This window comes from Pinus tabuliformis, chromosome 1_2 (genome assembly GCF_031772625.1).
Source record: "Pinus tabuliformis cultivar Carrire ecotype Pingquan chromosome 1_2, CPIR1, whole genome shotgun sequence".
NCBI lineage: Eukaryota > Viridiplantae > Streptophyta > Pinopsida > Pinales > Pinaceae > Pinus > Pinus tabuliformis.
In genome coordinates, this window is record NC_142298.1 from 430,188,814 (window position 1) to 430,212,268 (window position 23,455).

The 23,455-nt window shown below is 39.1% G+C and overlaps 1 protein-coding gene and 1 pseudogene across 4 annotated transcripts in view; one reads left to right on the forward strand and one right to left on the reverse strand.

Moving 5' to 3' along the window:
* The window catches only part of EMB140 (EMBRYO DEFECTIVE 140), a 342,658-nt gene that overhangs the window by 61,658 nt on the left and 257,545 nt on the right, over nucleotides 1-23,455 (reverse strand). The window lies entirely within an intron of this gene.
* Nucleotides 19,526-20,034, forward strand: LOC149206197 (uncharacterized; annotated as a pseudogene).

Below are 23,455 nucleotides of genomic sequence, written 5' to 3' on the forward strand. Positions count from 1 at the left end.
GCTTGAAAACAGTTACAAAAATATCTTCCTCAAGTTCCAGCTGTCTTGGCCTACAAAGGCCATGTCGCCCAAATCATTGCAACAAAATGATTCCTTTCTTTAAAATACAACAATAACAAAATAACAAAACATGGAAAAAATTGAATGATGATTATAGAAAAATATCTCCATGCCACTTCCTGTGATGGCCTCTGATCAAGGCACGTCTATGTCATGATGTTTTGCTTCAGCTGCTCCATGGGTCCACTTGTCTCTTTCCACCTTAACTGCTTGAATTCCCCATTTTCTAGAGTCGAGAGCAATCACCCATGATGACTTTAGTGGTGCTCTGTAACACAGTTGTCGGCTCATCCTTCTCCTTCGTCTCTATATTATACTATCATATTGCTATATAGGAGCTTTGCCTTATCGGAACCTTATTATTAAAATACATTACAAAACAACGAGTTCCGATGCTCCTTCACCCCTTTTGTTTAGTCCCTTGAAAAGTGTGTCCCATAAGACCAGGCATCGTGACCTGTCGCTTTGCCTTAAGGCGCTAGGGCCCTCAGACTCTTGTCAGGGCCCGTTTTTCCTTTGTAAAGTGCTTTGCGCCTGTGGTTCTTTAAGTTCCTCTTTAACCACGTGCTAGCCAAATATCGAAGCCCCTCTCATCAGTGGTTCCCAATTGGGGAAATAACATGGGAGTTGCGACATGCTCATTCTCCGGTCATTGATCTCCAATTATGACGTCATCACTCCACATGGCACTTCCTGAGTGTTGACACGTGTCACCCAAATTCAGCCCCTTAGGCCCCTCAAAATGCCAAAACTGCCCACCACGTTTCCTACCATACTACCACGTCAAACTGACGTCAGCTGCCACGTGTCCTTATCAGAGCCAATCTTGTGTCACCACACATCATTATCGAAGCCAATCTTGTGCCACCACGCGTCATTATCGGAGCCAATTTTATGTTGCCACGCGTCCTGCTGGAGGAGAGAGAAAAGGGTTCGTCCGCCCTTGGTTTTGCGATGAAATCCTTTGTAAACTTATATTTGAGTCCCCTATGTCATGTCCCTATTTTTATTCTTCTTCATAGTACAACCAGTATAGATTTCCAGGGTAGGATATGGCCAGGTCAGTGGAGCAGGTTTATGTCATCAGGGGTCCCGATGGAGTTTTAAGGAGTTTTTATGGGATTTGATGGCATTCGCTTGGCATATTCCATCATTCGCACAGTTTGCCTTTCGTTTCGTCGCATTCCAACAACTTTCATAAATCAGCATTACTATTGGGCATAACTTAATTAATTATGCTCGAGGTGGCATTCTGGGGAGATTAATTGATGGAACACCTCAATGTAATAGCTCGTTGGAACTGGAATGAGAAGATCTACAGGATGGGATGCTTTGAAGAGACTTCCATTGGCCGAAGAGAGTATGATGGGCGATTTTCCATTTTCCTTAGTTAAAAATGACTTTAATTAATCGTTTAATTAAGGAAAAATAATTAAATGCAGAAAAGGGGCCAAAAGTGACTTAAAAGAAATTAAATTAAATTAAAAGGGTTACTTGATAAAGTCAATGGAGGAGCTTCTAGAATAAGAATAAAATAAGATGCTTCTAGAGGCTTGGAGATCTATCCATCAAAACTATAAAAGAGGAGGAGAAGATCATTTGGAGACATCGGGGATTTGAGTATTGTTTTTGTGGAGAGGCTTCAGAACGCAATTCTCTACTTCAGCAGTAGCCCCAAGACGAAAACCTTCGGTTGATTCGGTGAGAGTGGGCAAGCACCCATCTCTTCCCTTTGTGGATCCATTTAGGGTTCGCAGGTTGCAGTGATTTGATTTTCAGTTTGTTTTGGGAGGCCCAATGTGGCATTATTGTAGATCTGTTGAGGCCAGCTATCTCAGCGATTTTGTCATTCTAGCATGTAAAACCCCAGTTTATATATTATAAAAAGTCACTTTAGAAAGGTCAAAAATGAAACTCTATTCAAGGAAATTCATCCCATAGCTGTCAATTTTCAACATTTTCAAGTTATAGGAATAGCAAGATGCAAACCAAGCATTAGTGAAACAAAACCCAAACGGATTATATGCAACTTCAAGATATGAGCAACAAGATGTAAATGAAACTTGCAATAAGATAACATTTAAAGGGTAATTAACCTGAGCACATGAAAAGGAAGTAAACAAGTACAAGAATATGTAATACTTGCAAGTGAATGATAAGCTCAAAATCCAAATTATACAATAACCAATTATATGCAATGTTATGTGTGAGTGTGTGAAGGAAAGTGGTCTTGGTAAATTTTATTAAATGCCTAATCTAAGGTTTGACTTCCCCTCAATTCCTTCAACTTGGTAAGGAGTGAGGTAGTTGCAAGAAGGCTAAGTGAGAAGGCTAAGGCCTCATTAACAATACCCCCTTAGGACTTCAGTACAACCTGTGTTCCTTCGTTCCTACAAGGGACTTGGCCACAAGAGAACTACGAGGTCACACATTTTAACCTTTGTTCCAAACTCAAATTTACAGAGATTGAATGACACTTGAGGTTTGACAATTAAAATGGAATGTTTCAAATGTGAAATGTCTTATGAATTTCAATTAGCAAATATCATTCCACTTATAAGATCAAATTAATTGATTAATAAAGTGTGTTTAGATTGCTAAATGACCAATGGAGCAAATTTCAATTTACTTAATGAAGCAAATGACAATTAAATCAAGAGTTAGATGAAGAAGTTAAACTACTTCAATGTAAGTGTAAATTAGACAAGTGAATAATGAAATTACTCAATGATCACAAAAACAAGTTATATCAAGAGAAATGAAAATTGATTAGAACTATTTGCAAAATGAAAATTAAAGACTATATCTAGAAATTAGATGCAATGAACAAGAAAATAAACTAATCTAACATATGCAAAATGTGTTAGAAAATCGAAAGGCAAAAAGATTTTCTTATCTTCATAGATGCTTGTGATTATCTTTGAATTCTTATTATCTTCTTACATGTCTTCTTTCATCTTCTTATCATCAAGCAGCTACCAAAACACAAGTACATGAAGATCAACATAACAAAGACATTGGATGTAGGCACTCAGTCACGGCTAAAACGCCTCTTCTAGGGGAAAACCCAAAACTTCTCTTCTCTTTCTTTAGAACCAAATCAAATGAGATAACCAAGACCTTTGACCAGACCAAAAGACCTCCTCCAATCCACCAAGTTAGCCTCCCAAGATGATTAGTCAAACTTCAATAGTCAACTCTAGTCAAACTGCTTCAATCCTGCAACAAACTTAGATTTCGACCCTCCTGCTTCAAATTTTCGGCCCTACTGCAGACCTATAATTTCAGCCTTCTTGCAACAACCCAGTAATTTGCATGTGTGGCAGAAAAAGAGAGAATTTCGGCTTCCTTTTGCTTGTCAAGTTTCTCTTCTTCGTTAGGGTTTCTCCTTGTTTTCTAGGTATTTCACACTTTTTTCTTCACTTCAAATTGCAGATCGAACTTGCTGATTGATTGGATGCCCAAATAAGTCGAATGGCACTTAATTTATAGTATTTATGTGAGGTCGAATTCCTTCACTGAGACCGAGTTTACTAGAGGGCAGGCTGACTTCGTGGAGGAGGCATAAGATTTACTCAAAAATAAATTTGTTTCTTGACATACAAATCCCAAGAAGGGTCTAGATCATAGTAACAAGGAATATGACTCTTGAGATCAAGAGTAGAAGCACTCAATGGGTGTTTTGACCTAGAAATAAAATAAATAAAGCGTGAAACCCATGCTTATGAATAATTTTTCTTTTACAATATTTTTTCTTTTCTTTCTTTTCGACAAATACATTACATCATGACTCAAATACAATTATGAAGACCGATACTAGTTACATTTCTCAACACTCCCTCTTAACTAGGGAGGTATTCATAATTGTTCAACCGATACAAGGTTGACCTCAATTTGAAATGTTCTTAAGAAGAGAACAACAACATACGCAATGCTTGGGATACCCTCATTGCCAAGGTATCCTCCCAATAGGGACTAAGGTGTCATCTAGGAATTTGCCACTATAGGTACCATCAGGCTACAACCCTGGTATCAATCCAACAGGATATAGATACCATCTAGGCCTCCATGCCCTAACACCAACCCTTACAAGGATCCAGGTATCAACACTAAACCGGAGCTCCAACCGATACCCTCCCTCTAGGATCTAGACATCAACTGAGATCTTAATATTAACCAAGCCACGATGTCCTCCCACGTACCATCATATAGGCAGTTGTATGGTACTTCATCTTTCCTTCTCAACCAAACCAGAGGTATCCATCAATCCAAGTATGCTCCTAAAATAAACTAAATTCTTGTTGGAAAGATATTTTGTTAAGACATCAGCTACTTGTTCATCTGTTGGCATGTATTGTAGCTTTTACGACCCCAGCAATTATTCAAACTTCCAATGTATATGTTCTTGTATGCTACCACAATCTTCAAGGTCTTCAACTATTCAAATGTTGCTTAGGTCATCATATATATGAGACTTAATAGAATAAGTCTTTGACTTTAGGGTTCTCATTTCTAGACTTATTTTGAGGATTTTCATCAGTAGCAACATTGGCTTGGTCCCTTTCTCTCTTCTTGTTTTTAGGATTATCAGGACATTGATTCTTATAGTATCCCATCTTGTGACAATGATAGCATTCTATTTTAAACATATCAATCTTTCTATGATTTTTCTTTGGCTCCTTAAACTTCTTACTACCTCCTTTCTTCTTGACATGAGCAGAGCAGGCATTTGCAGCATTCTCTTCATCTTCTTATTTAACTTCTACCAAGGAGGGATGAGCTTCTTCTTATATACATGTAGACCACATTTCTTCGAATGATGGAGTGTTTTTCCAACTACTAATTCTAGTTGCATAGGCATTCCAGGATTTTGGTAGTCCTAGAAGGAAAGCAATTACAAGTTCCTTTTCGAGGACTATCTCATCAATTGCTTGAAGTTCATCTTTTATACGAGCAATTCTTACAAAATAGGAAGATATTGTATCATCCTTTGTCATCTTAATTGTTCGAAGTTCATTCTTCAAGCTTGCCACTTGCCCAATATTCTTGATTGTAAACAGCTTTGAGAGAGCATCATACATTTTTATTGAGGAATCTAGAGTGGATATGTAGGGAATCAGGTTTTCTTTGACTCCATCCACAATTAAGTTCATGGCAAGAATATCAGTTTCCTTGTATTTCTCCTTTCGTGCATCATCTGAGGGTTCCTTGACCTTTCCTAGTACAAAATCCAATACCTTATTCTTTGCAAGGATGAGGTCCATCCTTGTTTTCCATGCTCTATAGTTAGAGGCTCCTTGAAGCTTGTTCTCAGATTTCATTGATGAGGCCATAGGTGTACTTACTTGATGAAAACTAGATATCTTCAATTACCTTTCAAGACTTCCTTCCTTCTATCAAATGGACTTCTCCTTTCCTTATGATTATCCTTGATAACTTCTTTTCGACTCCTTAAGATGATGAGAGCTTGTTGACCTACCAGCTGCCTTTTTACCTCCTCCTTCACCTTAACTCTGATACCATGTTAGAAAACCAAAAGGCAGAAAGATTTTCTTATCTTGATAGATACTTGTGATTATCTTTGAATTCTTAATATCTTCTTACATGTCTTCTTTTATCTTCATATCGTCAAGCCTCCACCAAAACATACGTACATGAAGATCAACACAAGAAAGACACAAGATGTAGGCTCTCAACCAGGGCTAAAACCCCTCTTATAGGGGAAAACCCAAAATTTCTCCTCTCTTTCTTTAAAATCAAATCAAATGAGAAAACCAAGGCCTTTTACCAGACCAAAAGACTTCCTCCAATCCACCAAGTCAGCCTCCCAAGATGATTAGTCAAATTCTAATAGTCAACTCTAATCAAGTTGCTTCAATCCTGCAACAAACTTAGATTTCGGCCTTACTACAGACTTGCAACTTCGGCATTCCTACAACAACCCAGAAATTCATATGTGTGGCAGAGAAAGAGAGAATTTCAGCTTCCTTTTTCTTGACAAGTGTCCCCTTCTTCTTCGCTAGGGTTTCTCCTTGTTTCCTCAGTATTTCAGACTTCTTTATTCACTTCAAATTGCAGATCGAACTTGTTGATTAATTGGATGCCCAAATAGGTTGAATGGCACTACATTTATAGTCTTTCTATGAGGTCGAATTCCTTCAATGAGGTTGACTTGACTGGAGGGCAGGCCAACTTGGTGGAAGCGGCATAAAATACAATTTTTACTCCAAAATAAATTTCTTTCTGGACATACAAAACCTAAGAAGGGTTTAGATTACAATGAAAAGCACTATGACTCTTGACATAAACCCTAGAAGCATTCAATGGGTGCTTTGACCTAGAAATAAAATAAATAAAGCAGGAAACCCAAGCTTATAAATAATTTTTCTTTTACAATAAATTTTCTTTTCTTTCTCTTTTACAAATACATTACATCATGACTCAAACACAATTATGAATACCAATACTAGTTACATTTCTCAACAAAATGAACAAGTTAGTCACTACCATCAAAGAGCTCCTCCTTCCAAATGAGTAGGTGGGATACCGAGGGGAAAAACCCCAAGCTCCCTCAAGAAAAGATTATTTTATTAATATTACAACTGAAACCCTCTTAGACAAGAATGAGGACTTTAGATCCTTAAGGAAGGCTTACAAGAAGGAGGTTTTGAAAGCCAATAGCCCACCTTAAGATACAAAAGAGAGAAGGAAAAGGTTAACAAAAGTTATGTTGAATTTATAATAGGAAATTCCAAAAAAAGGAATTCGCATCTCCTTTAAGAAAAATTTCACTTAAACCCTTGATGTCTAATATAAGGAAAAATATTTACGCAAGACGAAGAGAGATCTTCTTTAATGCTTGCGGCTAGGAGGATTAAGGCTTAAAAAAAACGAAGATCTTGTGATTTTCGAGCCTCTAAATGATAATCTCTTCAAATCGAATTTTACAATAACCCTCAAAACCCTAGCCAACTAGGATCTACGCAAGAAGAAGATAGACAAGTGTGAGAGCTTGATCCATGAACAAGAGTAAACTTTAGCTTCCAAAGATGTATATTTCCTTGATCTTCAAGTATCCAACTACGAAAAATTTATATTAAAAAAATAAATAAATAATAAAAAATAAAAATATCCAAGCTAAATCCCCCTCCTTCAAACCTATGCTAGCATAGAAAAAGAAAACCCAATATATACAACGGAAATGTGTGCTCTATATACGAGAGAAAAATATGTTCAAATGTTTAGATATATACATAAAAATTACAAGTGTTAACCCAAAGAGTATGAGGACACCCCCGCTCTTGGGCAAGCAAGTAATAAGCTCTAAATTATCTAGATCTGACAAATAAAGCACATAAATAAATAGATCTGAAGATTTAATGATAATATTCACAAGTTATGGCAAGGAAACTCCCTCTAAAATATATTGTTTGACAAGCTTTTAAGAGAACTTGATGTCGGTTCTTCTACTTCTATCTGCTTGAGAGTTGGTTCGTCCAACCAAAAACTTACCCAACACACAAGACCTGTTTCAGAAAAGCTATAGATCTCTACACACTTGAAATAAATTTGTTCGATCCACAAAGAGTAGATTGCACAATGAAGAAGAAGAATAGGGATCCAACCAAAAACCCACTATCACTTCTAGATCTAGAGTGTTTCTCTAATCCAAATATCAATGCAAGATAATTGTACATCAATAATTCCAAATCATGGCAAAAGGAAATAACAAATTAATTTTAGGAAATAACAAGTAAATCAGAAAAAATTTACCATAGGCATAGAATAACACCACAAAGCATGTGCCCCCAAAGTCTTTCTTTGTTATTAAGAAAAATATCTAATGTAAAATTGAAGCACAACTTCGCTAGCCAATAGCTCAAGCATTACAATTGATGATACAATGCGGAGCTTAGAGCTCAATTTTTTCATGTCCCCATTTTTATTCTTCTTCATTGTACAGCCAAGGTGGATTTCCAGGGCCAAGGATGGCCAGGTCAGTGGAGCAGGTTTATGTCATCAGGGATTCCGATGGAGTTTTGAGGAGTTTTATGGGATCTGTTGGCATTCACTTGGCATATTCCATCATCCGAACAGTTTGCCTTTCGTTCCAGCGCATTCTGACAACTTTTAGAAAACAGAGTTATTATTGGGCCTGACTCAACTAATTACGCTTAAGGTGGCATTCTGAGAGGAATACTTGATGGAACACCTCAGTGTAATAGCTCGTTGGAACCCGGGACGAGAAGATCTACATTATGGGATGGTTGGATGTGAGTTTTAGTGACCTGAGGAAACATGGTGGCCAATTTACCCTTTTCCTGCATTAAAAAGAATATTTTGATTAAAATAAAATAAGGAAACGTACTCCATCATTAAAATAATAATAAAATAGGAATTTCTACAGGAGTCCATCAGATCTATAAAAGAGGAGGAAGAGGCCATTAGAGGACATCTTGATTTTGATATTGTTTCTTATATGAGAGCTTGAGAACCTGGTTCTCTACTCCATTGGTAGCCCTAGGACGAAAACCCTCGGGTGATATAGAGAGATTGGGCGAGCACCCATCTCTTCCCTTGGTGAATCCATTCAGGGTTCACAGGTTGCAGTGTATTGTTTTTCAGTTGTTTGGAGGCCGATTTGTGGCATTGTTGTAGATCTGTTTGAGGCCAGATTATCTCAGTTGTATGGGTTGTATGTGCATGTAAAACCCTAGTTATCTAATATAATAAAGCTGAGAGTTTTCTTATTTATTATGTTATGAGATTGCAGTGCTCTATTTGTCTATTTTTACATGGCAATCTTCTGTTAAATGCATGATTAGTTTTATGTGAAGTCCATGTTCCAAATTTTTTGCATTTGGGACATTATAGTGGTATCAGAGCAATGAACTTGGTTCAGCGTACGGGTTCGGGTTTTCAGTTTTTGAATGAGGATGTTCGAGGGTTGCTCTAGTAAATTGGTAGCCAGATTCATCAGTTTCAGAACCAAATTATTGACTCCAAGTTGATATTTGTCGTTGTTGGAACCACCATTCATTTGGAGGCTCAATTCATTATTTGATTGTTGGAGTGTTTTACCCGGCTAAATTGCAAAGGTCGTGGTTTTAAGGGGCGGAAAATCGCCATTATGAGGACCAAAATTTAGCACCATCCATCAGGTTGGACCCCTAGACGTTAAGGGCCAGATCCGTATAGGTTATCGGCTAAGTAACCCAGAGCAAGAAGGTTTTTCTCATTCCGACCAATAGATATCATTTGCGTCATCCTCGACCCTGTGTGCGATTGTAAAGTTGTCAGAACAAGTGGACTTCGACTGGTCAAAGGTTGTGCAGTGATATACACGGCCAAACCTACACGTTAATTACTACGCTATGGATTGTGGTCAGGAACATTGTTAGCAGAGCCGGTTAGTCACAACAAAAGAAGGACCCTGCATCTATGCATGGATAATCGTTTGCCAAGACTACTTGCACGATTCAAAATTCCATGCCCAACCATATGAGTCGGTCTTGCATTGCAGAGGAGAGGTTAGATATTGAAGGTTGTATGCCTGTGCAGAAGGCAATTTGGTGTATTACAGTTCAGGACTCTGCTAAAAAAAACATGTGATAAATGATCACGGACAATGTTGTTCAATTGAGCTTGTTATATCTCTCACGGGAATCGAATTGCCAATAATTGGACGGTAGGAGGTCAAGCCATATTTCCAGATCGCTCTCTTTGAGAGACCGAATCAATCTTTGGAGCACGGAAAAAAACCAAGGGCGCCAAGGGAGATTGTTCACGTACTAGCTACATGGAAGATCGCGAACGAGGTGGTCACCCGATGCAGTAACACGTGTGTGGGATTGGTGTTCGTATATCTCCAAGCACATATTTGGGCCAGTGCTTAGCCAATCTGGTTGCAATTGTGGGGCACGATTGGGCTTCATTCTAGGATATGTGAGTGCAGTCACCATGTTTCCAATTCGATGAAGGTCATACGCGCCTGTAGCATACGTAAAGCCCAAGAAACATAGCCATAACAGACCCATGTATCACAGTAACAATAGGGGACGCAGCACAATCAGTAAAGAGAGGTAATCGGAGTATCACGTGAAACTGTCCAAATCTAGTCAAACGAGACATTAATTTACACGTTAATAGGTAATTGATATAGTACATACTACAGAGGGTCCGCAAGCCAAATCTTTTGTGTAGGATGAATCTATTAATAGTAGAAGGCTGAGTTGAGATGTAGCGCATTGATTCAGTAATTCATTAATGATGATGCAAATGTTTTTCACTAATGGGGTGTGATGGAGAATATGGGTCCCGATTTAGTGTTGAACCCCTCTGCGATGGAATGCCGCACTAAGTATGTACGAAATATAAGTCTGAAATTCAGTAGCAAAAATGAAGACAAACACCCTTGTATAATTATTGCATGGTTATCCATCAAAGTATATTGTACGTTGTGACCTAGAGTTAAGATCACTGTATTATGATAATTCAGCTCAAGTAGCAGTAAAAATAGGGGTGACCCATATGTGATCATTCAGGAATAAAGAAGTTCTAGAAATTAAATTCCTCTTGAAGTTTTAGCTGCAGGAAAACTTGTTGTGGCATCAAGGGCATTGTAAACTTGCCATTTTGACCTGGGTGTATAACTCTTCAGACGTGTGTCTTCCTGTAGCATATACTTGGCTGTAGCAGAGATTAAAGGCTGGAATTTCCTTAAGGGACTGAAACACCGTGTTAAAGGTTCACTGTTGTGCGTGTTATCAGGTTCCTCTTTTACATTTATTGTTATGCATTTCCTTTACTAGGTTCCAGCTTGTTAAAATGTATGTTCCTCAGTATTGCATGATTGCTAGTCGAAGTCTGGTCACATTTTGTGCTATGTTGTGCTTTTTCCCGAGTCAAAATAGACAAAATTGACACTTACACCAAGGAAACATCAAGCAGTTTGTTAAAACAGTTCACTAAGAAATACAACAAACTCAAAAGTGGTGGTTGTCTATTATCGGTAAGAGAGTTGGTCATAGTTGTGATGAATTGTGCGCTGCCAAAAATTTGACTCTTCCTAGTCGACCTTGTATTTGTCATCTAGTGAATCATTATTGAAAAGTCTAAGTCGGAGTCCTTATTGAGTTCTGTAATATGTTGTTGGTCAAGTTACTGTTGTAGCTAGTGAGGTGCCTTGAGTCAGAGTCTTGAGCACTAAAAGTTGTGTTATAAGTTGGAGGAAGGTCTCATATTTTAGAAAGTATACAGCTCTATTGTATTTTGCTGAACAATGGAGTATTTAAAACACATCATAAGCCACCACAACAACACTTAATGAGCTATGATATACACCAACAAACCAAACAAAACAGCAAGTCCTTCTCAAAGGGGGTCTATGCCATTCTTCAGAGAGAACAGCCAAAGGATGTGCAGCAAAAGTTGGAGATTGGACACAAAATATTTGCACTTGGGACAGATTTGAAGCACATGAGGGTCACATGGAAAGTTCTCTTCAAACTTGATGAACTAGATGCACTCCTTTCCAAAGTGAGCCAATTAGAGGGGAATAAATTGATGTGGGCTCTAAAACCAGTTATGCTTGCTCTCATACAACCTAAGTTCTTGGAGGAACCTTGTGAAGGGGTTAGGCTTCCAGTTGCGTCTTGTCTCAGTCACATCATGAGACTGACTGCACCTATACCTCCTTTCAATGATGAAGTTATGAGGTAGAGTTTTCAAGCTGATTTGGGAAGAAGCTTCAGGTTTTTGAAAATTATGGCCATGATTGGGACATATGAAATCGTGTTAGATCTAGAGTGTGATGGTTTGATCCTGCAGATGTTCCAATGCTTCTTCAGCATTAGGAAACATCATCCTGACCCTGTCATAGCACACATGCAGTCCATCATGTCCTCATCTATGAGAGGTCGTGATGCCATCTATCGGGAGTTGCAGTCTCGATTGTTGTCTGTTTGGAGGAGAGAGAAGTTGGTCTCACCTGCTACTTATGATCTAGCTGAGAGGTCAGTTGAGCAGAACATTGGATTGTTCAAGGGACAGTTGACCAGGGAGGAGCGGCTCAAGTTTGGGGCCTCATGCAGCAAGAATGAGATGAGGAGGAAGGGACTTTGCTTCATCTGCAAAGGACCTTGGGGAACTGACCACTCATGCTTGAGTGACACTGAGTAGATGATAGAGGTAGAGCAAGGAGATATTCTTTATGTCTGCCAGGACGAGGACTCTTCGTTGGACGAGTCCATGGGTTCATATGATGATACCTTAGAGAAGCACGAGCAGTCATGTGGAGTCGATGACAATAGCCCAGGTATGCATCCATGTGTGGTAGAGGAGTATGAGGAGCAGTTGATTGTTCGCATGTGGGAAAGAGGTCAGGGAGTAGATGAGTGGCTGATGATTCAGCATAGAGAGCACATAGAAGAGCATGAGTCATGTCGAGTCATTGACATCAGGCCAAATTCATATGATGAGCAGTCAGTGGGTCCTAGGAGAGATATTCAGGATAGTGTGTCACCAGTGGTGATTCAGCATGAGCAGCATATGGTGGATCTTGAGTCAGCTGAGAAGGATGATGTGCGTAGTATGCATGGTGAGCCTTCTAGGGAAGGCCAATTGGAGGTTCATATTGAACCCATGATGATGGAGGATGAGCAACCAATCTTGGGGTCAGTCGTGGATGAGGAGCAGACAGATGTACAAACAGTTGGTCAGGTGACAGTATTCGTTAACACTTGTCCTCAGGAGATGCAGGAGTATGACAGGACAGTTTGGCAAGAGATTGGTGGACTGGAGGAGCGTCGAGTTTCCTATCAGGCGGGGGAGATGGTAGTGCATCCATCTCTCGATCTACCCATTGCTAAGGTGCAAATTGATGTAGTGGCAGTTAGTCGAGCTGCAGCATTTTCAGGCAACAGCCCTCTCGAGGATTACATAGACGGGGCTTGCAACACAGTTTGCCCACTTTTTCCCATTAGAGGGGGAGAGGCAGGATTCCTTGGGCTTGTTTTGATTGACCGGGTAGAGCCTCAAGAGTTGAGCATTGACCAGTATCAGCATAGCAAACGTATCCCTTGCACAGGTGTCCATATATTAGATTGGCAGGAAATCATGAGTTGGTATCCTACTGATGGTGTGATATCCTTAGTTAGGGGCATAGTAGGGAAAGGACCCCTAGACATGTCAGAGACTACATGCTCCAGTTGGCAGTGGGATTCAGGTCGACGACTCTTCAGCATTCCTTCCCGGCATCAGGAGAGTTGGATTAGCGATGGATTGAGTCACAGGTCGAATTGGAGAGAGGTGATGAGTTGGTACGCGATGTATGGAGCAACATTCATGGGTGGAGTTATAGCACAGTTGGAGCCTTGGAGCCTTGATATTTGGTGGCGTTGGGATCCAGGAGGATTTGTTGATGCTAGGTCAGTCAGAGATTGGTCTGGGATCCAGGCATTGAGGGATCCGTTCATGGTGGGCTGACACAGAAACAAAGCATCACCCAATGGTTCGTATGGGATCCTGGCATTGGGTCTCAATTGCATTGGGCCACCAAATTGGTCCACAAATTTGGATTGCTTGAGGGCAAGCAATCTTCAGGTGGGAGGATTGTCATGTCGCAATTTTTGTTCTTCTTCGTAGTACAGCCAGGGTGGATTTCCAGGGTCAAGGATGGCCAAGTCAGTGGAGCAAGTTTATGTCATCAGGGATTCCGATGGAGTTTTGAGGAGTTTTATGGGATATGATGGCATTCACTCGGCATATTCCATCATCCGCACAGTTTTCCTTTTGTTCTAGCGCATTCCGACAACTTTCAAAAAAGGAGTTATTATTGGGTCTAACTCAACTAATTATGCTTAAGGTGGCATTCTGGGAGGAATACTTGATAAAACACCTCAGTGTAATAGCTCGTTGGAACCGGGACGAGAAGATCTACATGATGGGATGGTTGGATGTGAGTTTCAGTGACATGAGGAAACATGGTGGCCAATTTACCCTTTTCCCGCATTAAAAATAATATTTTAATTCAAATAAAAGAGGGAAAAGTGCTCCATGATTAAAATAATAATAAAATAGGAGGTTCTAGAGGAGTCAATCAGATCTATAAAAGAGGAGGAAGAGGCCATTGGAGGACATCTTGATTTTGATATTGTTTCTTATATGAGAGGTTGAGAACCCAGTTCTCTACTGCATTAATAGCCCCAGGACGAAAACCCTCGAGTGATATAGAGAGATTGGGCAAGCACCCATCTCTTCTCTTAGTGAATCTATTCAGGGTTCACAGGTTGCAGTTTATTGTTTCTCAGTTGTTTGGAGGCCGATTTGTGGCATTGTTGTAGATTTGTCTGAGGCTAGATTATCTCAGCTGTATGGGTTGTATGTGCATGTAAAACCCCAGTTATATAATATAATAAAGCTGAGAGTTTTCTTATTTATTATGTTATGAGATTGCAGTACTCTATTTGTCTATTTTTACATGGCAATCCTCTGTTAAATGCATGATTAGTTTTATGTGAAGTGCCTGTTCCAGATTTTCTGTATTTGGGACATTACAAATTTATAGAAAAAATGAGAGGATTTTGCCTACAAGTGGAAAACATCTTGGTCCCAAGTGCTAACAGCTAGATCCAACAAGAAAACGGCTGAATCCAAGTCAAAAAAAAAGTGTATCCCTTGATTGCTTGCACAGATCTTGAGGAGGAGAAGTTTTTTTGACTGGAGAAGTAGTTGGGTGGAGAAAAAATTTGATCCTGGAGTGGTTTTGACCACTTGAAAATATTTTCCATCCTTTTTCCTCAAAAAATTCTCATTCAATTTAACAATCTTGGCCCATCTTCTTTAAAAAAATTGATTTGTTGGGACAGTAGCTGCTCTTCTAGACCATTGAATTTTTCTGAGAATTTCTCTTGCTTGATTTGTGCAAATTCCATCACTTTTTGACTTGACTCTCTTCTTGGGAAAGTCCACTTCATTTTTTAATCATTTTCTGCTTGGAGAGAAATATGCATTTTCGCTCATTTTATTTTCTAACTAATTATTTGCCATCTTTGCCAAAAATTATAAAAAATGGGATTTGAGGGGTAAATACATATCTTTCGGCCCTCAAAGTGTCTAGATAGAAAGTTGAAATATAGAGGTATAATTTTGATTATTCATACCCCCTACAACTTTTATAGACAACACTTATTACATTTTACATCAAATAGTTATTAAAAATCCCAACCAGTGAGAAATTTTTAATAATTAAAAATTGACAGTTAGACTTAATTTTGAAAAACTTCAGAGATGATCTAGTATGGTAATATACATTAATTCTAGACACTAGGACTCACCTAAGACTTTACCATCAAGCCGCACTCTAGCTTTGGGGTATATTTGGGAGAAAAACTCAATTGATTTTAAGTGTTAAAAAAACACAAATAATGAACTGAGGAAAAAAAACTCCCTAGAGTGAACTCAATTGCTAGTATAGTCCTAAGCTACCTAGGCCTTTTACATGATTTTTTCATTACACTAGAATCATTTTTACAATATGCCTGCAAGGCTGCAGAATTCAGATGATGATGGAATGTTGCAATTGTACTTTGATCATGGAATCTTTGACAAATCTTCAAGTGCAACTTGAGTGATTAACAGGGCCCATACCAAAAGCAAGATACTCTCAAAGGGCTAACCCAAAGAGTTTGAGAAGGGCGTTTCCTTACCACAGTTCGCTAAAATCATCAAATTTAAAGTTTATTGTGATAAATCTTATGCGCTTTACCTGATGAAATCTAGCCTTTGGAGCTTGTAGGAAAGTTTTAGCCTTTCCTTTCTTGCGCAAGAGAAGAAGTCTCTTCCTTCTCTTGTTGCATGTACTTGTTTTATAGTGTATGTTACTCGTGATTATTTGTGATCTTATTTCTTGTTTTCCCTTATGTCTTGCACAGATCTAAGGGAGGATTGAAAGGCTACTCAAAATATCACTTGAAGGAGTTTTGTACGTGAAGAATGGAAGACCAAAGAGATTTCACTAGACCCTCTCATCTATCAAGCTCCTCCTTCATAACGATTCTTCTCTCTTCACCTCTTGCGCAAGAATTCCTCTTGAAGTCTAGGAAGTTGAGCTATCAAGATTGTACCTTCTTAAGGAAAGTGAGTTCCCTTCATTGGGGAGCTCCTCATTGTATTTTTGTAATAGGCTGAGTTTTCCGAAGGAAGAGTATTTTCTTTAAGAAGTTATTTGTAAACCCTTCTCAAGGCCTAAGTCCTCATTCTCTAATAGAGGGCTTCATATTTAATAATAAAGTAAAAGTTTCTTTGAGGGAACTTGGAGATCATCCCCTTGGCATCCCACTCCTCCTCTCCTTTGAGAGAGGATTCCTTCGCATGGTGTGTGATGAGTTTTATAATTTTATTTCTTTTCATTCAAGTAGATCTAATTTCTTAAGTTTCTGGCATTTCCATTCTCATTTTCACATGCTCGTCTTCTCAAGGATCTAATTTCACTACAAGTTCCATCTCACACGTTGCTAAGCTAACTCACTTGCATGCAATTCAATTTTCATGTCATCTTAGCTTGGTTTTCACACAATTCTTGTTAATTTCATGTTGCTTCAGTTTCATGCAATAATTGTAAATCTTTGAGTCATTTCATTTAACACTTTCACTTGTACATGCTCTTACATTCACATACAAGTGATATGTAACTTAGCTCGTTTGATTTATTGAACCAACAATCTATTTCCCACTTATTTAATTCATATTGCAATTTGTTATTGCATTTTGAGTATCAATCTACAATTGCAATTTAGCATCTCACTTGCACTCGCAACCTTTTACATTTCTAAAATTAACCTCCAAGCATAAGCTTGGTTGATAGACTTTCAGGAAATCTCCCAAAATCTGAGTTTGGAGAAAAGGTTAAGCGCATGACCACGCAATTCTCTTGTGGTCGAGTCCCTTGTAGGAATGATAGCACGTGGGTTGACTTGATGGGTTATGTGGATACTTTGCTAGTGAGGTTACACCTCTTCACTTAAAGCCTTTTGCAATCACCTCAATCCTTACTAGGTTGAAGGATTTGAAAAGAAGTAACACCTTAGATAGGCACTTCACTAAAATCAACCAAGAACACCTTAAACACAACCACTTTACATCTTTGAATGGTTCTGCACGCACTTGGAGTTTGGATCTTCTTGAACATTTCATTATTTTAGCTCTTTCTCAAATATATGCAATATATTTTGAAAGCACTTATATCTTTTCTTTGCAAGTACTTTGGTCCTATTCTTGTATCTTGTTCATGCTCATTGGATTAGCTCAAAATTCCATTGATGTTATATTATTTTATGTAAGCATATTTCCAATCACAAGTACAAGCAATTATTACTTTCAAGCATTTATTTCCAATTAGTGCTTTCCTTTCAAAGTTGTACCTCATATTGTAGTTTTGATTTGATTTACTAACGCTTGTCTTGCAGCTTCTCATTTCATTGAACTTGTTTATCTTGAAAACATTACTTTATTGCAAGTATTGTTAATATCCCAGAGCATATTTCATTATGTTGCAAAATTATATCATTCGGCACTGGTCTACTCGATGAAGAATGTGTAACTATGTTCTGTCTTCATAAATGTAATTTTGATCTTTGTACCTGTAAAGAAAAAGAAATATTATTTTTGTTATTTATAACAATGAGTTTCTTGCTCATTGAATCTAGCACATGTTAAAGTGCTATGTCAAAGAGCCAAAAGAAAATGTTGAAGACCTTAAAGGAATTTTACACCATGTATATATTTGTATAAGAGTCAAAGAATATCTCTCCAAGCAAAGTCAAAGTCCTCTCCATGCAACGACATCATCAAATAAGCAATTCTGATGCAGAAGAAGTGAAGTCAGCCTCCTGTCCTCAAGTCGGCCTAAAAGCGGGACAGACGTCTATATATAGAGGTTGTCCACTTCTCCAACGACAAGCCTACGATACCTCTGAAATCAGCGAGAAGGAAGACGAGTTAAGGGTGAAGGGAAAGTGAGTTTAAGGAGCCTCTAATGCAGTGAAGAAGGAGAAATCTAACCGAAGTTGAAGGGACTATTTTTAGGGTGAAAAACAATCACACGTGCGAGAAAAGAAGGGCAGTCTGCGGTCATAACAGCAGCAAGATCACAGTCATACATATCGTATCGTTTGCGCTAGTAACTTACGCCTATAAGGCCTCCTACTCAAGTGAAAAAGAGGGTCTCTCAAGCAAAGGAGAAAGGAGCCTGTTAGCGCTTGAATTTGGCCTCAGGCTGAGGAAGGCAAAATCCAAGGCAACATCAAACCACTTAGCCTCGTAGCTAGCCCTACGAGGACAGGAGAGGGCTCTCTCCAGTCTATCTCAACAAAAAGTTTTCTAAAAGAGGCTGAGATGACTTTAAAAGAAACTGATTTTAGGCTAGTAAATTGATAAAAAGGGGGTTTTTAATAAAATGATGGGGTTTTTCTGGGCTGCATGGGGCAAAGGAACAGCTTGAATAGAGAAATGTAATCAAAAACACAGATTATCCCCTGAGGCAAGGTAGGCAAGAAAGTTTAACATCAAATTGAGATTAAATGGAATGGCAAGACTGCTGAGGAGCTGACAAGGGCATAGAAGATGAATCCTTGTCAAACTGAAGAAAACATTAAATATGAACAAACTTAAAGGCAGAGCATATAAATTATGAATTCTACCTTAACACTTCATTTGTTCAAATGGAAACGATCATGAAATGACATGAACACATAACAGGCTACATATGAAACAAAAGAGGACACAAATGTTAAATCTCATACCACAGGAATCTCAGGGGTCAGAGCTGCATTTTTTTAATTAGAATCTCTGTCAAAATCTGTACAATGAAGCTCTCTTCTCTCTCCTCCACCAGCGCTTAAAACTCTCCCCTCTCTCTTTTACAAATGATTTTTTAATACCATAAACAGCTCAGAAGAAAACCGATCCATGAAAAGATGGAATTGTTTCAACTGGCACTATGAAAAATAGTAAAAAGCCACTCATCGGTTCCTAAAGATCAGCGCATACAATAAATAGACCAAAAACTTTTCCCTACAGGTCGATAAAAATGAGTTGTTCAACTATAATTGCAAGAATCCCTCTGATGGCCGACAAACTGGAGCGCAGATCCCGTTGGATTATTAACTGAAGCCCTTAATAGGAGATCGAATCCTATTTCTTCTGCAGTGATGGATATCTTCATTTTGTTTTAGGCATATTTTGACTTGGCATTTCTCATTGATAAGAGAATACATCACGAAAATCAGGCACTAAACAGAGCAGCCACTATTTAATTATAGGAGAGCAACAAACTAGACTCAAACACATTACATAACGCAACACATACAATTTTAAGATTGTGAATAACGAAACGAAATCCAACCACTCATTCTAAACACAGCATCTTCTAGGCCTTAATTCAACCAAAACCATGACATCTGGCACAGACCAACTTTCAATCATTATGAAGTGATATGTTGAGTGAGCCATTTCCAAGAAGGACTAACAAGGTAAGCTCCAGATTCGGCTCTTTATAAACTAAAAAACAAGGTTTAAACCGCCTCTTCTTCTTCGTACTCGGCCTCATCATCAGCAGTCGCATCTTGATACTGCTGATACTCTGACACCAAATCATTCATGTTACTCTCTGCCTCTGTGAATTCCATCTCATCCATGCCCTCACCAGTGTACCAGTGCAAAAATGCTTTTCTCCTAAACATGGCAGTGAATTGTTCGCTGACTCGCCTGAACATTTCTTGAATTGAAGTAGAGTTTCCAATGAAGGTGGATGCCATCTTAAGACCCTTTGGAGGAATGTCACAAACACTGGACTTCACATTGTTTGGTATCCACTCCACAAAATAAGAGGAATTTTTGTTTTGAACATTCAACATTTGTTCATCTACTTCTTTTGTGCTCATACATCCACGGAACATAGCAGAGGCTGTCAGGTAACGCCCATGTCGAGGGTCAACTGCACACATCATGTTCTTGGCATCCCACATTTGCTGTGTAAGTTTCAGGCACAGTGAGGGAGAGGTATACTTGGGATCCTCTAGATGTCAAGGGAGCAAATCCCACCATAAAGAAGTGTAAGCGAGGGAATGGAATCAGGTTAACTGCAAGTTTACACAAATCAGAGTTTAACTGTCTAGAACAATACGCACACACCTTCGCACTATCATCCAGAAGGGTAACAGTAAAGTTGAAGCTAGAAACTACTTCCCCGTCACAACCACAGAGACAGAAACTACACCTGAATAAACTTGATTTGGAGAATGCCCACAATGTGAATGTAATAATTCTAGTTTTAACCAGTGAAGCTCGACACTTCCAATGAGAACCCTGCAAACCTGTGAAAATTGAAACAAACTGAGCGCGACTACCACCATAGTGCCAAAAGGAATGGCAACCAGAGAACCATAGAATATGGCAATGATGTTCAGTACAAATCCAATGCCAAAACACATAAATGGGAAGAGAGATGCCGTAAAAACCATCGGCTTTATCCAGCGCTTGCCATCCGCTCACATAGCCAGATATAAATAAGGTAAGGGCATAGCAAACAATGAAAGTGGTGACAATTGTCCCACACCCAATATATAGCATGCCAACAATTGCCAGCAAGATAACAAGAAGCACAAGCATGTCAAGTTGTGCACCCGAGCCCACTAATGCTGACAGCAAGACCAAGTTTCATGGTGTTCGGAAAACATCTCCATGAACAAGTTTCCACCTTGACTTTTCACTAACATCCCTCTCCAGCCTTTCTAAACCATCTTTTTCGCGAGCATACTTTGCATAGTCATTTCTCAGAGTCCGCATCAGGATCATTGAGACTAAACCCGTGAGAAAAATAACCATCATCAATGCACATTATGAGTGTTCTGCTTGCAAGGCAAGTAAAGCATAAGGTCGCCAAATTGTAGCAGCAGATGTGTCGATCTTCAACATAAAACAAACACCTCGAAGAATAAATATAGCATGCACCATCAACCATAATGACCGATTAAATGATTTCAAAGGAATTCTTCGCAAGATCGAATTCTGCGCGGTTGGAGATACAGTGGCCTCTTCAACATAGCTTACATCAAATAAAATCCGGGCCACTGTGGACAGATCAGATACACATATGTTGTCCCCAGTGATATTTTCAAAGACCATCTCAGCATCAAGCAAGGTCTGGGCAATCTCATCGTCATCGTTATCACTTAAAGCAAGCACTATTTTTGTTAGCTTGAGACAAGTTTCCATATCAAGTACTTTGCACTGTCCATAATCAAGCAATCCAAGCCTACCATCAAGAAGCACTAATAGGTTTCCTGCATGTGGATCGGCATGGAAAATCCCACCTACAAACCGCATCTGTCCATAGGCTTGCAACAAACTGTGAATACTCCTCACCATCTCAGGTATCCTGGCAAGAAGATCTTCACTTGCATTGGGGCAAAGCACCTGAGTTAAGCGAATTCCATCCAATCTCTCCATGACAATAAGGCGCTTTGTGCAGAGGTTTAAATATGGTGTAGGGCATACAATATGTCTGAAATTATTCTTTTCAAGGTTCCTCTTTATCGTCTCCATGAACTTGTGCAATTGATGTTGCTGCAATTGGTATTTTCTCCACATGAGAAAATACTACACCCAAAGGGACAAGACCATTCTTATCCTTGACAAATGAAAGCCCCTCCAGAGATCTCAATAATTGTTGTCTAATACTATACTCAACCTCAGAGAAAGGTCATGGAGGTGTGTTATCCAAGTGACGGGAAAGATGCTTTGTCCAAGCTTCTGGTACAAAATCCTGAATTAATATTAGTGAAGTGTGTTGGCGCTTGAATTCAAGTGCTTCTTCTTCTCATCATAAGAGTCAGCTCCAAGTCACCTCTGAATACAATTACTGGAAAAAAGTTCCTAGCTTTCACAGCACCCAATAGTGAGGTCGAACTTTCAACAACTATCACTTCTGCTTGTGCTTTTGCAGGGATAGGAGCTTTTAAAGTTGTTTGGTAAATTTGGCTACAGAAGCTACTGCCATTTGAAGAGCTGAAGAATTTTTAAACATTTTGACAAATTACATATTCTAAAAAAACACATTTAATGATTTCTTCTTCAAAACAGGGTTTTGAAGAAGAATCAATCTCACACTGACATACAAGACGGAGTCTAACATCGGCTCCACTAGGGATGGCAGCTGCCGCTTCTTGGAGGTGCCAAGAACTGCAGATCTTTGGGAGAGCAAACAGTGCCTCCATCCATTGGGCAATGGAGTCATGATTTCAACAAACAACAAAAGACTGAAAAACTGACTCAGCAAACCTCACACTAAAACTATAATGAAACTGGAACAAAATGCTGCCTTATGGCTGCTTATTTATTTACAAAATCTACCCTAATCTGCTGTACAAACAATAGATCAGGTAATACTGAAGTGCCAGATCAACCATTCAAGTAAACGTGAGAATGATGTCGCTCGAGAATGCTTCCACCAGCTCAGAGATGTAATTGCTGGCAGCCCTTCATGCACGTAATGAGCCTGGTTACGTACAAGACAGCCTGATCTATCAATCAAACTGAAACACATTTCCATGTACATCGCAATTGGATCGCGATAGCCAGACTCTGTTGGCTGCCCCAACTCTGCAATGCATATTTCCAGCTGCACACTATCCATGTAAACATCTGTAGGCAATTCTATTATTTCTTGTTTCAATGGAGGAAGGATTTCCAAGAACTTTTTAGGGTCTTGGAAATCATATGACTGGATCTGCTCATCTAAACATTGAATCTCCTTTTCGATTCTTTCAACAACTAAATCACAAAATCTAGTTTTGAAACAAGGGAACTTTGGAGATTTCAACCAATGAAGCAATGCACTGAAAACATCTTCATCAAATTCAGTATCTGCTAACTCATTTCTTATTTCTTCTACAGCATCACACAGGGCAGGGTTTGCCACATACCCTACCATTGCAAGAGTGAATCAATAAGCACTGAACTGTCTGGATCGAGTTGGAGTCGCCGCCAGGTGAATGCTTCAGCCTGCATATGTGTCTGATTGTTGTCCACCATCAGCATCAGATCTGCAATTTGATTTCATGTACTGGGACAAGACAATCAACAAGTCGAATGTTCTCCCCAGTATGGTCGCCAATATGTTAGCGCTTGAATTTGGCCTCAAGCTGAGGAAGGCAATATCCAAGGCAACATCAAACCACTTAGCCTCGTAGCTAGCCCTACGAGGACAGGAGAGGGCTCTCTCCAGTCTATCTCAGCAAAAAGTCTTCTAAAAGAGGTTGAGATGACTTTAAAAGAAACTGATTTTAGGCTAGTAAATTGATAAAAAGGGGGTTTTTAATAAAATGATGGGGTTTTT